Consider the following 15,915-nt stretch of genomic DNA (forward strand, 5'->3'; position numbering starts at 1 on the left):
GAAAAAAAGAAATGTGCCTGAGGGCATTTTTAAGCAGCCGCTGCCTGTTCGATTGTGAACTCAAAAGGAGGCTCCGGAGGCCTCTTTGGCTGTCTGACCCTCAAGCCTCAGCGGACAGATTTGTCATTAACCTCGTGCAGGCCGGAGGTGAACACAGAGAATGACCTTTTATCACCTGCGCAACTTAAAGCAAAGCATGACTGTTGCAGAGGTTGCCTAACGGATGTTTCTGGGGCGTGACTCAGGTCAGCTGTAGTGACAGGGGTATTTCAGGTGAGTCAGCGGCTGCAGTCTGCTTGATGGATGATCAAACATAATGAGTGGACTGCTGGGGAAAAGCAGTTCAATGTTCAAAGACTAATGGCTTAGAAAGGGGTCTTCATGTGACAGAGTGGCGACTTAAAAACGGCCTCTCAGGCGGTCAGATGGTCAGTCAAGGCCATTCCCTGGGTGGCATTGACAGATTGCATGAATGTGACCCCAGGTCAAAGTGAGATAATGTAATCTTCGCTAAGTGGAATTTGAGTGGATCAAGACAGAGAAAATATGAGAACACAGACACTGAAATTAATTTGAGCAGAGCATTAAAAACAAGGTGACTTACGTTGTCAGATTGTTCCCAGGCGTGGAGGGACTTGTTTACTTCTGCTACATGCTGGATCACTACGACTCAGCGGAAACTTTTCAGCGAAGACTTTTCATTCAGTGCTTTGAGACCTGGGAGAGAGCAGGGAGATACATGTTAGTGTTAATTATACAATGAAACACAAATTCAAAAGTGTAAAGCTACACTGTGGAAAACTAACTGGGGTTAGGTTTTCCCTACGTAACCAGTATTATATATTGAAGGACTATGTTAATCTCAATGTATTTATTTGAAAAATTAACAAACAACACACAGTTTTAGGGGAAAAAAAAACCCCAAACGGTCAAATTCTACTTTATACAGGAATTTTTAATAAATCCACTTCATTGAGATAAAATGATACTCCTGAAACATGATGTAAAACAACAGATTGCCGCAGTATATCTCAAGGTTTTTTTTTTATTGGATTTTTTTTTCTTACCAAACTTTGACAGACAGCTGAAATAATAATAAGAAAAAGAATAATATTGTAAGAAAAAGTAATTCTGTAGTAATTAAATAAAAATATATTTATTAACAACAATGTTGAGGTAATGCACCATCGTATGGAAAGCCCAAAAAACACTTAACTTTCTGAAACAACGTATGCTTCAGGTAGTCTGCTACTACAGGTCACCACGGCCCAAAGAACACACCCACTCACAAAATGAATGGGTGCACTTATGGCCACTCCAACAATGACATATGTACTCACTATTATGAGGTGTTATGTGACACCGCAGCCCTGGGGCTATTTTCATAAAACACAATTGGTTGTTTTAGTTGGTAGCTGCTCTCACTACAGACATAGTCACCCTACTCAGAATGGATTTACCAGATACTTTGACCCTTTGACAAAGTATTGTTTAGATACCCAGCCTCTGATATAACATCAGCAAAGTTTCCTTCACAACAATGACTGCATTACTTCATGCTGCGATTCTGCAAGAGGGTCAGGGATGTTGGTCTGGGGTACAAGTCCTTTTGAAAAGCAAGTGTAAATAAGCTGGGTCAACTTGCATATACCAAACCCAGTGTAACTTATTTTGTGAATGATTAGCCAGCTTGATACAGCTTATCAAGGTAACAAGTTAAAATGTCAATATGTCAGAAAGAGACCTGTGCATATTTAACTTCTGGGCAACTGAATCGCTTACTGAGGCTTTAGCTTAGGACAGAAGGAAATTATTTCAGAATTCAATGGAGCACCAATCATGTGAAATGCTCTATTACATACGTTCAAGCTTTACCCTCCATTGGGTGTTTCCCAAAGGCCTCATACTCTTCTAATTGCAGCAGTCTTGAAATATTTTGATGCTTATCTAGTCGTGAAGGGTAGACAACACAGAAGGAGACGCAGATGGCTCCCGAGATGGAGATGAAGGAGCTGTAAATGTAGACACTGACACAAGCCCAGCCCGAGGTGCTTTAAAAAGGTTCTGTTTTTCCAGTAATGACATTTGGGGGAATGTTTAGACTGACAGGCTGGCTTAGTTTGTTATTTAAAGCCAGACTGGATTGAAGGCAATGGTAAAACACACACATTTCTAACATACACTTTGTTAGGCAAGTGCGACTGCATGTGCACACACACCCAGCATATGTAAATCATACAGTCATATGCATATGTGTAATAAGGAGAGTGCAAAAATGCATACATAAAGTAGCAGAAAGTAGCCTACTTTGCTGAGATTGTTATAAGACATATCTAATTTGAGTATTTTTAAATTGTTCCATTCACTTTGTTGAAACACTAGAAATGCAATGTAACCATGAAGCTGCTTCAACAGTCATCTGTTCTGGTATTACTGCTTATATTTTAGATTGAAGACTGTAATCAAAAATTATGCAGCATTTTCTCTGTACATCATGTCTTTTTTTTTTAAGTGTAATTATTTAAGAATGGAAAGAAGTAATCAAATATTGTTTGATTGATAGATAGATTCCACAACCAATGTTAAATCTAGGTATGAACATTAAAAATAAAATGCACACACATTAGTAAATAAAATAAAATAATTTCATTGTGAATGTTCATATACTTTGAATCTTCTACAATCGGTATGCTTTGTTCAGAGCAAACGCTCACAGTTTGAGCGTAAGTCAAATGTAAATGAAACCTCAGAACGTCCTCTTTTCTGATTTTGAATTATATCCACTTGAGTTGCTATTACTTCTAACCCTGTGTTTTCTTTCTCTCCTTCTTTTGTTAGTCCCTTAAATGCATAATTACATTACAGTGTTTACAGTAGAGGGAGCGAAAGAGAAGGAGATAGGATCAAATTCACTTCCCCTCTTGACCTGGTTTGAATCTGACTCAGCAGATCCTTCAAGTCAAAGCACATTTCGGAATTAATGTGAAGAATTCCTGTTTTGTTTTTTTACTTCCCATGTAAATATCTGAGAAATAGAAGTAGGAAGATGTGGATATTGTCCATAAAAGTTCAACATGACACTTGGCTATTGCTTAAAATAGCTACTAAATACAGGTCAACTAAAAATCAGCTATTCAGGATTTATTTCAATTTCTTTTCACCTCAGTCATGAAAATAAACATAAGGATTAAGAAAATTTGATCTAATATTGAAATGGTTTTCGCCTCATTGAGATGCGTTAACGTTTAAGGTTCATCTCAATAGCTGAAATGTGTGAAAGAGCTCAGCATACTGTTAACATTAGAAAAGCTGTAGTGAAAAGACACTGCCCGTCAGAGATGAGTGAAAGGGGGATGGGGTGAGAAATTAGGGGAGAGGGAAAAAAAAGACAAACATATCTCGTGTTCTCTAAATTAGGTGCTAAAAGCCCATCTCATTAATGCTACATCAGGGCCACACGTGACATGCAACAAGCACTTAAAAAAAAAAAGAAGCTCCTCCTTTACCTTCCATACTCGACCAGTGGACCGACACTTAAAATCCCAATCAAATGTAGTAAATCCAAAATGTGAAGGCAGTTTGTTTTTTTCAGATGTAGTCCATTTCAGATCGTAAATCCTTGTGGAAAGAATTTGCTAATATCCAGACAGCATATGGAGTTTCACTCTTCTCTGGTATGTCCCAAGTCACCTTTGTCATGATACTAGAGAGAAATGGGATTCCCACTCTTTCCCTCAGTACAGCAACTCCCTCTCTCTCTCTTACTCACTCACATGCAAACAAACACACACACACAGACCCCTCCCCCTAGTCCCCTATGCCCTCCTCTGTCCTGTGCCATTTGCCAAGGAGGGAGGGAATCCACCGGGGGCTCATTCATCTTGGCCCTGCTGACCCCCTGTGGGGACAGATGCTCTTGGAGGCCCGCAGAGCTGTGGGGGGAGGAAGATACTGCATTTCCCCCTCCGTCGCACAGCCACGGCGCCCCTGCCACGCGTGACCCCCAGCACGCCAAACACCGACACTGCGTCAGGTGGAAGTTTTTCATTTTCCCGGAAAGAGGGATGGGATGGATCTTTAAATTAAACTTTCGCTGGCACACACACACACACACACACACACACACACACACACACACACACACACACACACACACACACACACACACACACACACTTTTATTGGGGGCCAATTCAGGAGACAGGAGTATCTGTTCCCAGCAAAATGGGAACAAGAATGTCAGGTCAGCCTGAGCATTTTGTCTTCATAGCCTTGCTCGGGATTGACCTCACACTGGGCTTTTACTCCCGCTATAAATACCAGGGGCTCATCTGGTCAAAATAAATAAACGGAAATGCACCACAAATCAACAGGCGCTGGCAGATGTTAGGGATTCTATGTCATTTGTTATTAGGGCTAGTAACTTATCATGATGTTGCTAAAGAGAGAGGGGGCTCATTTCCAGGAAATTACTAAGTGGCTCGAGAGTGATCACATTGTATGTAAGTGCAGCAAGGTATTCGTCACATCGCTGCTAAAACATACACGCCTACATCGGAGCAAAATGTCACAAATTAAATATGAGACTAATCAAATCACTCTTGCCTTGTGTCCACATACAGTATGTAACATTTAGAATAGAATAGAATATGTTTTCATTGTCATTGCACAACAACTGTACAATGAAATTTCCGTCCTTCAGTGGTTTTTATTTATTTATTTTAGAATAGAATGACTCTATATTGAAGAATTACAATCCAATATCAACTTTTACATTTTAAATGTTCCATCTTTTTCTATTCAAACACTCTGAAATTCTGTAACACACTAGAGTGTCTCCTAACTTTGAGTGGTAAACACGACCAGCTGTCAGATTCCCAAGTCTACAGCCCCTTTCACACATGCAGTGCAACCCTGAACTTAGACATTACCCGGAGGAGCTGTATGTGAGAACGCAACCGGGGACATTAAACTGACTTTACCCTGCCAGCTCCCTCGTACAAAGTCTGTGTAATCTCCAATTGAGCCTGTGTGTAAATAAAGCAGGTCATCGTCCCAGAGGGGGAGTGGGCGCGTTGGTGACGTTTCCATCATGTGGCTTGTGCGAAACTGTAAGAAAACAAACACACAAAGACGCCAACGATAATGTCTAATTGGACAGATGAGATTCGGGAATAGGGATGGGAATTGCTACGATTTTATTGATACCAATGCCGGTACCGATTATTCTTATCGGGGTTGATTCTTTATTAAGTCCCTTATTGATTCCTGATCAACATTGTGGTATAAAAAAAGTCAGCCTAGGCAGGTTTTCAACATATGCGCATCTGTTTGCAAAGTCTGATGTGAAAGAACTAGCTGCGACAAGGCCAAAAAGTTGCACTTGAACACTCCGCAAAGACCACAGCCGACAGCCGACTATTATATACTGTACATTCTGCGCCTGCAAGAGGAAATAACGCACGATACCAGCAGGTGGTGGTAGTCTGTATTCATCAGTCAAAGAGGGAAACCAGAAGACCGACAGGATGGCTCAAGATGCTAAGTTAGCCATTTAGCACATAAACAACACACCTCGATGTTGAAAGAACAAATGATATTTAACACATATTAGCCAACAATAACACAAACAACTATGAACCTTCTTCTGCTACAGAGCATAATGAATAAAAAAAAATCTTAACTGATAGAATAGTTTTGTTTTTGATCTCACATCCTCTCGATTTTAGTCGTTTGTTTACTTTGCTCACTTCGGCTCATTTTTTTTTTCAGCTGAAAAGCCGCTGGCAAGGGCCAACTAGTGCCAACGGTGCGGGACACATTGCAAAAACTAGGACGACACCCCCCAGAGGCACTACACTGACCGATCGCCGACTGTCAGTCTGATGTGTAAGAGGCTTCTGTTTTCCTGCCGACTAATAATGCCAAGTAAAGTCAGCAAGAATGTGTCAAGTAAATAGTAGGTCTGAGTAAACTCACATCTACTTGATAGCAGGGACGATGCACTCACCATTTGCAGTGACAAAGCATTTTAGGCCTCTCTTTAGTACCAATATTTCCCCTCATCATGAGATAATAGAGAGAATAGCATAAACATATCATTATCTAGAAATTGGGATTTTGTGTGAACTTCAAGAGAAAATATCTAAACCTATAACCTATATAATAGCAATTAGTGATTAGAATAAACACTGTTTACATTCCTGATGTCCTAAATTCTCATAGTATCAACATTTCCCTTTACTGGCCCGGGTTTCTTGCTTCGCTGAGCTGTGTGACTGGTGTTCCAGTTCATTACCACAGACACAGTCAACAGTTGTTTTAATCAAGCCTTGTGCAGCTCTTCTCACCTCCTCTCCAATGGTTATATTAGGGCACAGTCAGTGAGATGGCTGCTATAAACCACCATGCGAGCCAATAAGGGCCTCCATTAGTCTTACGGGGCTTTCTTGCAGTCATTTCTCTCAATCAGCCACATTTGTCTAAACATTGGGCTTGAGTTTGACTGTGAAATCTGTCTGGCTATTGCTGATTTAGACCACACGTGGTAAGACATCGGTGAGTCTCAAGCAGTGCTTCGGATGATATTATGTTATACATATTATATCATATATATAAATATTGAGTGATAATAGAGATATTTTAAATCAACTGTAGTTATCAGGTGTGACAAAAGTGAAATCTCTTTTCAGTGATGAATTATATGCCAGCATAGGCACAAGTTCAACTGGGGGAAAAGAGCTGTCAGTGTGATTTATATCCAAGCCCCTGACTTTGACGTGGCTGGTCTTAAATAGCCCATTTAGAATGGAGATAATGAGTAAACCCAGCATTTTCTTTGGCCTCAAAAGACACTGTGCAATAAAACAAAAGGGTGTGGATTGAATGCATGCCCGCCCCCCAAAGCCCATCCTTCATCACTGCATTGAGCTCCAGCTAAAGTCCCTGACAAAGGGGAAGTATCCCTGCTACCGCCACCTGAGGAAAGACGAGTCACACGATCAGCTATGGGGGGGGGGGGGGGCCTTGATGCTCTCCTCTAAATGTGGACGGGGTTTGGGAGAGGGGATTCCCAGAGTTATACAGCTTTGTGTTAGCTCACTCAGCAAGATTTAAGTTGCTAATGTCATGTGGCTCACTACTTAGTACATATTTACAAAGAAAAACATGCAAAGAGATAAAGAAAATAATTAAGACGAAAATGAGTGCAGAATATAGGGATACTATAATAATATAATGAAAATAAATATAAATGTGTGGTAGACAAGTGTATAGTAGGATAACTGCAAAATGAATAAACTGAATGTAAACAGGAATGCAGTAAATGCATAACGATAACAAGCAACATGATGCAATACATGGCAGTTGTTTGGAGCAGGTAACCTACCCCTGTCTGACCTAGCACAACGCATGGATTCTATTGATTACATAACATGACATGTTGAGGTTCTGATATTACAGAAAAAAATGAAAGGTCCTCTGAAGATGAGGTTCAACCGACAAATGAAGTGATGAAGGATGAGTATCAGGTGGGGAGGAAGTGCAGCAACCAAGGTGCTAATTAGCACGTCTGACTCTTATAATAAGAAAACAATCTTGCAGCTCAACTGTCAAAAAAATAAAACAAGAAAACAAAACTGCCATGTGAAAATTCCCGTCACAGAATTCCCTTGTCTACCCGCTTCACGTGGGCTATCTGACGCCAAAGGTGTGAGGACTCGCACTGTTATTTACTATCCGGGTGGCAGTCCACGGCTCTAATTTCCTTATAAAAGCCCGAAACCTTCCTCGAAACCCCCCCCTCCCACTCCTCGGGACATCCTGCTGGGCCCTGAAGTGCAAATCGGTGCTAGTGAGGATAGCAGATGAGCTAAGGTCATTCATGGCTTTCCAGTGGGCCACACAAACAAAGGCAAACATTCCAGCTGAATGCCATTGCTGAAGTCGGCAGCAACAGAGAGAGAGAGAGAGAGAGAGAGAGAGAGAGAGAGAGAAGGAGACAGAGCAGGGCTCAGTGGAGATAATAGCTTGAGGGTGAATGTGAGTATGCACATGCTTGTGTGTGTGTGTGTGTGTGTGTGTGTGTGTGTGTGTGTGTGTGTGTGTGTGTGTGTGTGTGTGTGTGTGTGTGTGTTCTAGAGGATTATCTGTGGAACTATAAAGTGGGGTGAACCAGGGTTTAAGGCCTGGTGTGACCAGAGGGAACGGGGGCTGGGTACAGGGCCTGAGGAGGGGCGGACAAAAGGAGCATTTGGGCAGATGAAGAAGTCATCATCATTAAGCCACTGGAAGTTTACTGTCCAGTTATAAAACTCATTTCAAAATTAGAGACTAGGGGGTGCGTGTGAAAGGGCAGCGGGGCTGGGAAGGCCTGCGAGGGGCCGGAGGGCGGTGTCGAGACTCGCCGTGGAACTGTAGCGCTAATTCATTAGGGGACAAGCAGTCTTTGTGTTAGCACTAGGTTGATTGGAGCGGTGACCTTGCCACACACTCTGGCCCAGCGGATGAGTTTAAGGGCAAGTCATTTAACCTTAAACTAAATCTCAGCCACGGACAAAGGCCAGTGTTATTTAATGGCACAAGTCCACCAAACAGGTAACTGATGCGGCACAAATGGAAAACAAACCTTATTAAAAAGGAACCAACTCATGGAGAACATTCCATAACTAAGATTCCAGCATTATTATATTATAGAAAATGTTTCATGTGGTAATTTTATGCAAATTTCAATGAAACATAAAATGGCTGCAACTAATGATAATTTTGCGTATTGATTATTTTCTTTCCAAATTAGGTGGTTACTGTGTCTATAAAATGTCACAAAATAGAGGAAATTATACATTATGACCGTTTCTATTTTTTAATGACTAACAAACGATCTAAAATCCAGCTTAGTTTACTAACATATACAACAAAGAAAAGCGTTTGTGAAGCTGAAACTGGAGAAAGATTTTGCTTGGAAAAGCACTGGAGCCATTAATCAATTACATATTTTTGGTGATCGACTAATAAATGAATTGTTTCAGCTCAACATGGTAAATATACTGTATATATAGCATAAAGTGCCTCCTTACTGGACAAAGTTCTTTACAATTTGCTTCCTATTCATCCTTCACACACATTTTGATACAATGGTAGCCATGCAAGGCATTGGCCGGCAACTTGGTGTTCAGTGTCTCACTCAAGGACATTTTTGACACCTTGTGATTAAAAGACGACCTCAGCTCAACCTCATGAGTCTACCTTCCCAAAACCTTTGACACCTCTGACCAAAACAATGCAATTGGACGATGTCTTCTTAAAATGCTGTAACAGTGGCTCTAAATAACTTTCCAGTGATGAACAAGTTAATACAATCTCTCGCAAACTGAACACATATTTTCTAGAGATAAAAATAAGTCTTTTAAATGCCACATCTAAACTGATGGGCTTATTATAGGCACCCTTTGACAAATTTTACAGGATGTAGGCAAATGTAAAAGGTTCAAATTCTACCCTGTCTTGCCAGAAAAGTCAGTTCTTTGATAATGTGACCAGTAAGCAGAGAGGTCAGTTCTCATGGCCGTTATCCCTGATAGAATAAGCGAATGAAAGTGAAGGACGAGTGACAGTTTACAATGCTGTTCATGACTGTGTAATAAAATGGAAGGCCTGTCAGTGAACCCAATCTGCATTTTACAACACGGCCGGGTTGAACGTCAGTTCACCTAAAAGTCGGAACAACAGGGAGAGACACAGGACACTAATGCATTTATTGACTTATTCAGTGAAGCCATATTGAAAAGGACAACAATGAGTTCTATTTCATACTGTAAAGCTGTCACCAGCAATGGTCAGACACCGGTCAATGGTAAAGGGCAAGAGGAGGGAAGGAGAGAAAAACTTAAAAACATGAGCAGTTGCAAGATTTTAACTGGTCAAAATGCATTCATAACTTTATTCTAAGACTTGAAGTAGTATCCCTGACCTCATATGAGTTAAACAAGAAGTTAAAAATAAGCTAATTATACATGAATCCACTCATTCATCAGCTCCTTAGTTATAGCGTGTATTTTATCCTAATCTGAGATAAAATTGCTTTTTTTTCCATCTGGTCCAGACCTAATGGCTCATCCCAGAATAGATCTTTGATGATGGTTGGCCAGGCCTTGTCCTGGCCATAAACTGTTGTTTAGACAGCCGTATTTGTTATGGAGGTGTAAAAGGAGAGCCATGGATCACGTTGAGAGGGCCAACACTATCAAAACATTGGCTCTTATCAGATGACAGAACTAGCAAAGGGGTCAGCTTTTGTTTCCAGGGGCTGGCTGAGCTGCAGTGCACCCCACCACCTCCACATTATGTTAGCTAGACTGAGGTGCTGAGGATGTGATTAGAAGTGTTTTATGTTGATTAACCTCTGTGTTGGTACCAAAACATAATATATGAAAATTCTAAAAAAAAAAAAACAACTTTACTCTATTTCATCTTTATGCAATTTCGGAATATTTTAATGATAATTCCCAGGGATGTTTCTTGGAAGAGAACTATGTTACCTACTGCAGGAAAAATTTAATTGGAGTTATTATTGGAAACTTTATTAATTATTAGTATTAGTATTACTAGTATTGTTATTAGTCTAATTGCATGCTTGCCTGTAGACTGAAAAGTTATAAAAGAAATTATTCAAATTATCATCTAAATTAATAAATATCTTGTAAAAATACTGAATAAGATAATGAATAAAACTTGACCCCTTTTTCATACTCAACGTGCTACAGGAACATAACCCATTTCAGTTGTACTAAAGTAAGTTGTTCTAGAGCAGAAACAATAAGGCGATCAATCGATTAACTGATCAACAGAAATTAATTGGCAACTATTTTTGATAATCAGTTAAACGTTTTAAGCCATTAAAAAAGTAAACTGATTTCTACGGAGCCCCCCTGATGACACAGAATTAAAAAAAAATGTGTGGCCACCAGCTAGTTAATGTGTGGCCAGAGATAATTCACATTCAGTAGCGGGATGGTCATCAATATGGAGCTGTCTTATTATTCATGAATAATGGTAATTATAATCTGCCTGAGGATGTCTTTGACACGTTCGAGGATGGCACCGGCGGGGGTGTGCGCATGTATGCCGTTTTCAAGACATTTGCTCACCAGAGATCAGTTCTTACGGCCACAGTCCTACCATTACTGTAGTAGTTGGAAATTACAAACGGGTCCTGTATCAGCAGATTCGTTGTCATCATTGAGTGAGCAGCGTTTGTCCCGGCCATGTGTTGATGAACTTCACCAACGACCTATCAGATCTGGGGTGGCAACTGGGAGGGGCTAAAATCGTCATTGTCTCCCAGGTCCTTACAGCTGCTTAATGATGAAATCTACGACTTCCCAGATATCAGCATATTTCTTGCGGTTAAGTCCATGCATTTTTAGCAGACGGATTAATTGTCTCTTGCTAAGAATTACTCCATGCCTAACCGCAAGTGACTTACATTGTCATTGTAATTAATTCCTATATTAAAATAAAAGGAAATGAATCTAGACTTGTCCATGTTAACAATCAACAGTCTGCATGGAAATGACTGCAATAATTAACTTGTGGCCACGCATTAACTATCTGGTGGCCACGCAGTCACACATTTTAAATATAAGAATTAGCTTTTCTTTGTCTTATGCGATAATACGCTTTAGGAAACTTTTTTCACTACCACCTGACATTTTATAGTTGATTAATTAATTAACTGGGAAATAATGAGCAGATTAATCAATAACAAAAAAAGCCATTAGTTGCAGTCCTACCCTGTTCTACTTTTTAAAGACAGGGTAAAGATAAAGACGTCAACTGTCTGTGTCTAGGAATCTTCACTTAACATTTTGTACACTTTTTTCTCTTGTAACTCTTTTTCCCCCCGAAATAAAACAATATGCATAAAAAGGGACGGACACAAAAGACAAGCAATCCACTCAAAGTTCAGTCAAAGTTCTTCCCTGAAAAAAAAAAAAGTTCACGCAACTGACACTAACTTAATTTAGCCACGCAGGAGAATTGACAACTCATGGAGAGGGAATAAGAATGAAGTCTGTTGTGTTTATCAGGCATCCAGAGAGAGACCCACCTATCACAATAGGACCTATCCTTTCTTTTCCTTCCTGAAAAAAGTCTCAGCCACCTTGAATCCAGTTGAGTGACACCGTGACAAAGAGGCTTCTCAATGTCCCGACGAGGGATCCTCCTCCCCTTTCCCTCAAAACTTCCTTACCGGGCGATCAGCTGTATCCATCATGTCCCTCTTCCTGACCTCAGGCAGCATTTCTGCATCAGCAGCACCCTACCCCCGTTACCCTCCTCACTCTCCTGCCACATCCCCTCCATTACCCCCCACCCTCCAGATTAATAAGCACCAGGTTGCCCTCGGTGACAGGACACACTTAAATCTCATCAGTCCTCCTACTGCCACAAGAGCCACAGCATCAGCAGGGCTCTTTTTTGTCTTAATGAGACAATGGAAGCAGAGCCATCCTTTGTTGAGGGCTTGACCCCACACACAAACTGTGCTGATGAGAAGAAGTGACAGTAAACCTTTTGAGGCCCTGTGCACTTCATCCTGCACTGATCCCTCTGAGAGATGAGATACTTTACTAACTGGCAGATGTGACACTCAAAGACAGAGCTCCTTTGTCAACGTGGTGTACCCAGGCATGAAACAACAGCTAATACGGCACTCAGGTACAAACTGATGTGAATCTGATGATAGAAAATGTTATGACTTCAATGTTTCATCTTTCTTTTCAGCCATATTTCTAAAACAGCCAGGATGCTGAAGTTAATGTTTAAGTGGGCCATTTGAAAGCAAATTTCCAAATGTTCCTACTCATCAACCTTCCACCAATATGTGATTTTTTTATTTTGTATTTTCTTCTTCAAAATAATATCTCTCTTACCTAAGCAAAGAGCAAGTTTGTCCAAACCAGATATGTTTCAACCCCAAATTACTCTTGGCTGTGAGTGATAAAGGGGCTTCAGTTTGTCTTTAAAAATCTTTGTTAATCAACATTAGCACAGCAAGACAGCAATGACACCAAACTTCACTTCTATCCCGATATAGGTCATTTCATATCTTGATAACGATATACAATCCCGATATAGAATGTTTTCTGGTAATTCAATGAATACATTATACATATGAAATAACCAAAACATAAAACATAGCTTTTTATATACACGAGAATTAAGTACTTGATGAATAAAACATATTGACTATTTTCTCATTATATTAAGAACGCAAGTTCAAAATGAACAGTTTAAGGTGAAACTATAGAGAAAAAAAGCTATACACTGTTTACATACATCGACGGAAACAGTGTGATGTAAAACCACCATCTTCAAATGAATGAATGAAAATCTTCATCCGATTTTTTAGAGAATTTCGAATTTGAGTATGTGATGATTAATATCAATTTAGACGACACAACTGTTTATCACAATATCTTGATATCATGACATCATCATGATACGATTCCATTGAAAAACAATACATTATCATATTTAATTTTTCGCCTGGCCCTCTACTGTCACATTAACAACTAATGAAAATAATAACTATTGGAGTCTAAGTTAATCATGCAACAATCAAAGTAGTATAATGGAATTATTCCAATGGAAAAAAGAAAATACAAAGAATGCAATATATATATATACATACATACATACATACAGTATAAACACACATATAGTATTATACTGCAGCATAAACTAGTAACGTAAACTTAAAGGAATAGTTTGACATTCGACATATTTGCTTATTGCATAGACAATAAGATCAATACCACTGTTGCCTTCAATATAAGGCTACAGCCAACAGCTGATTAGGTGAGCTTAGCAAAAAGACTATAACAGCTACCCTGGTTCTGTTAGAAAGGGCAGCTGTTTCCTGCAATGGTGACTAAGGTTGGGTTTGGTATTGTTAGGTCCACAGAATGGGAACAAAAACAGCATAAACACAGCCCAAATTAATTACCACACTACCAGCGTTACCAAGTAAGCATTCCTATCTTGGCCCTGCTGCTCTTATCATCAGGGACAGAGACGCGTAGATAGACTCTTTTTAGGGAAATGTGTGCTAAACCTTTCTTATCAAAGCATGATGCGGAGATTCTGGAGGTCTGAAGGGGAAAAAAAAGATAACATACAGACGGGTGACAAATTAAAAGGAGGAACTGACATAAAGTGTCCGATTGAGTTGTTGGACCGCCAAGTGCCAAGTATCTGGAGAACCTACAGTAGGGATGAAAACTATTCTACCAGAATATATTCCCTCATTTGGTGTTTTAATGTGCTCCAAAAATATGAGTTATTCAACTGGTTTAGAGATCAGGCGATTGCAAAAGCCATTTTCTTACTCATTAACGGTATGGGATCTTTATTAGGTATGTTTCCCAACTCATTCAGTCATGGGCTTCCTGTATTATGCTGCCTGTCTGTAGAATGTTTCAAGAAAAGGACTGAACCCAAATAAAGGACTGTGTGGCTTCTACATGAGTCACATATGTCCAAAGTTCTCTCTCACATAGCTCTCTGTCTTCTTCTTAACCAAGAGGCTTAACATTGAGAGCATATGTGTAGCTAGACACAACTGAATTGGTTTGAGAAAATAATTCTGTGTTTTAATGCAATTGACTTGAACAAGTCAATACGCAGGTGCACAGAGAAAAATCAATAAACATTAATTTTCAATACTTTTCTATGTGCTGTATGCCTGTTCTATTCTAGCTGGGCTTGAGTTGTGTGCACAGAGAGACTGAAAAGAGAGAGAATGACCTCCCCTGCCACAGAGGAACATTGAGTCCTCGCAGCAGAGGGCTGGGTCTTGGTCACCGTAGCCTTGGACTGTGACAGCCTATGGAAAAGCCTTCTGCTACAGATAGCCCTATCCCCCACAAACCCTGGCAGCATCAACACACGCTGACCTTGTGCTTTAATATGAAGAGGGAGGGAGGGACAGAGAGAGAGAGAGAGAGAGAGAGAGAGAGAGAGAGGGAGAGAGAGAGAGAGTAAATGTCCTGTTTGGCACGGTGTTGGTACATCTTTGTGGGTGGGTGGGCGTGGAGATTTTGGGACAATATAGTATGCGTTGCTGCCATGGTGATGTGGGAAATCTGGCAACAAAATTGAGCATTTCCAGCTGTTGTTAACACAACTCCACAACTACAATACTCACAACACTGCAGGATCACAATGGATCGCATGGCAAATGTAATTATTTATGTGACTGAAATGAGAATATATACTTCAGTAGTGAATGATGGGTCTAAAATTCACTGAGGCTGACATTATTCGACTTATGCTCATGAATACGGTCTAGAACAAATTAAGCTGTAAAGAAATGCATTACACATTATACATAGGGTAAATATTTTGTTATTTCTTGCACATGTGTTACATATTTTTTTGTCAAGTCATCTCACTTACATTAGCTGCAGTATGTAATCAAAAGCAGAGGAAAGTGTTGCAAAGATTAAAAGCACAATGAGATTAAAATAACAAATGCAGAGGATAATCACCGATGTGAATAACTGCCACATTAATCAACACATAAAAACGCTAATAACTGTGATTATTATTCAAATGTTGCATACTTTGGTTAAACATCAAACACCTGATGCAAAAGCCAAACCAATGAAATCCAGCCTAAAACTTTGAATCAGACCATTACACATTGATCCTGCAGGCGGCACAGCACATATTGTGCTAATTAAAAAGAACATCTACTGGGGTTGGAATCCGTACAGTGGGGGTTGGGGGTGGGAGTACACCTTGTGAGAACACACCGTTCCATAACAATACTGTGCGAGGAGGGATTCTCAGCTGGGTGCTTTCCAGGCAGGAATGAGGACATATGATTACAAAAGAGCTCTCCACAGAGCC

The sequence above is a fragment of the Echiichthys vipera genome, assembly GCF_963691815.1.
Source record: "Echiichthys vipera genome assembly, chromosome: 15".
In the NCBI taxonomy this organism is placed as follows: Eukaryota; Metazoa; Chordata; class Actinopteri; order Perciformes; family Trachinidae; genus Echiichthys; species Echiichthys vipera.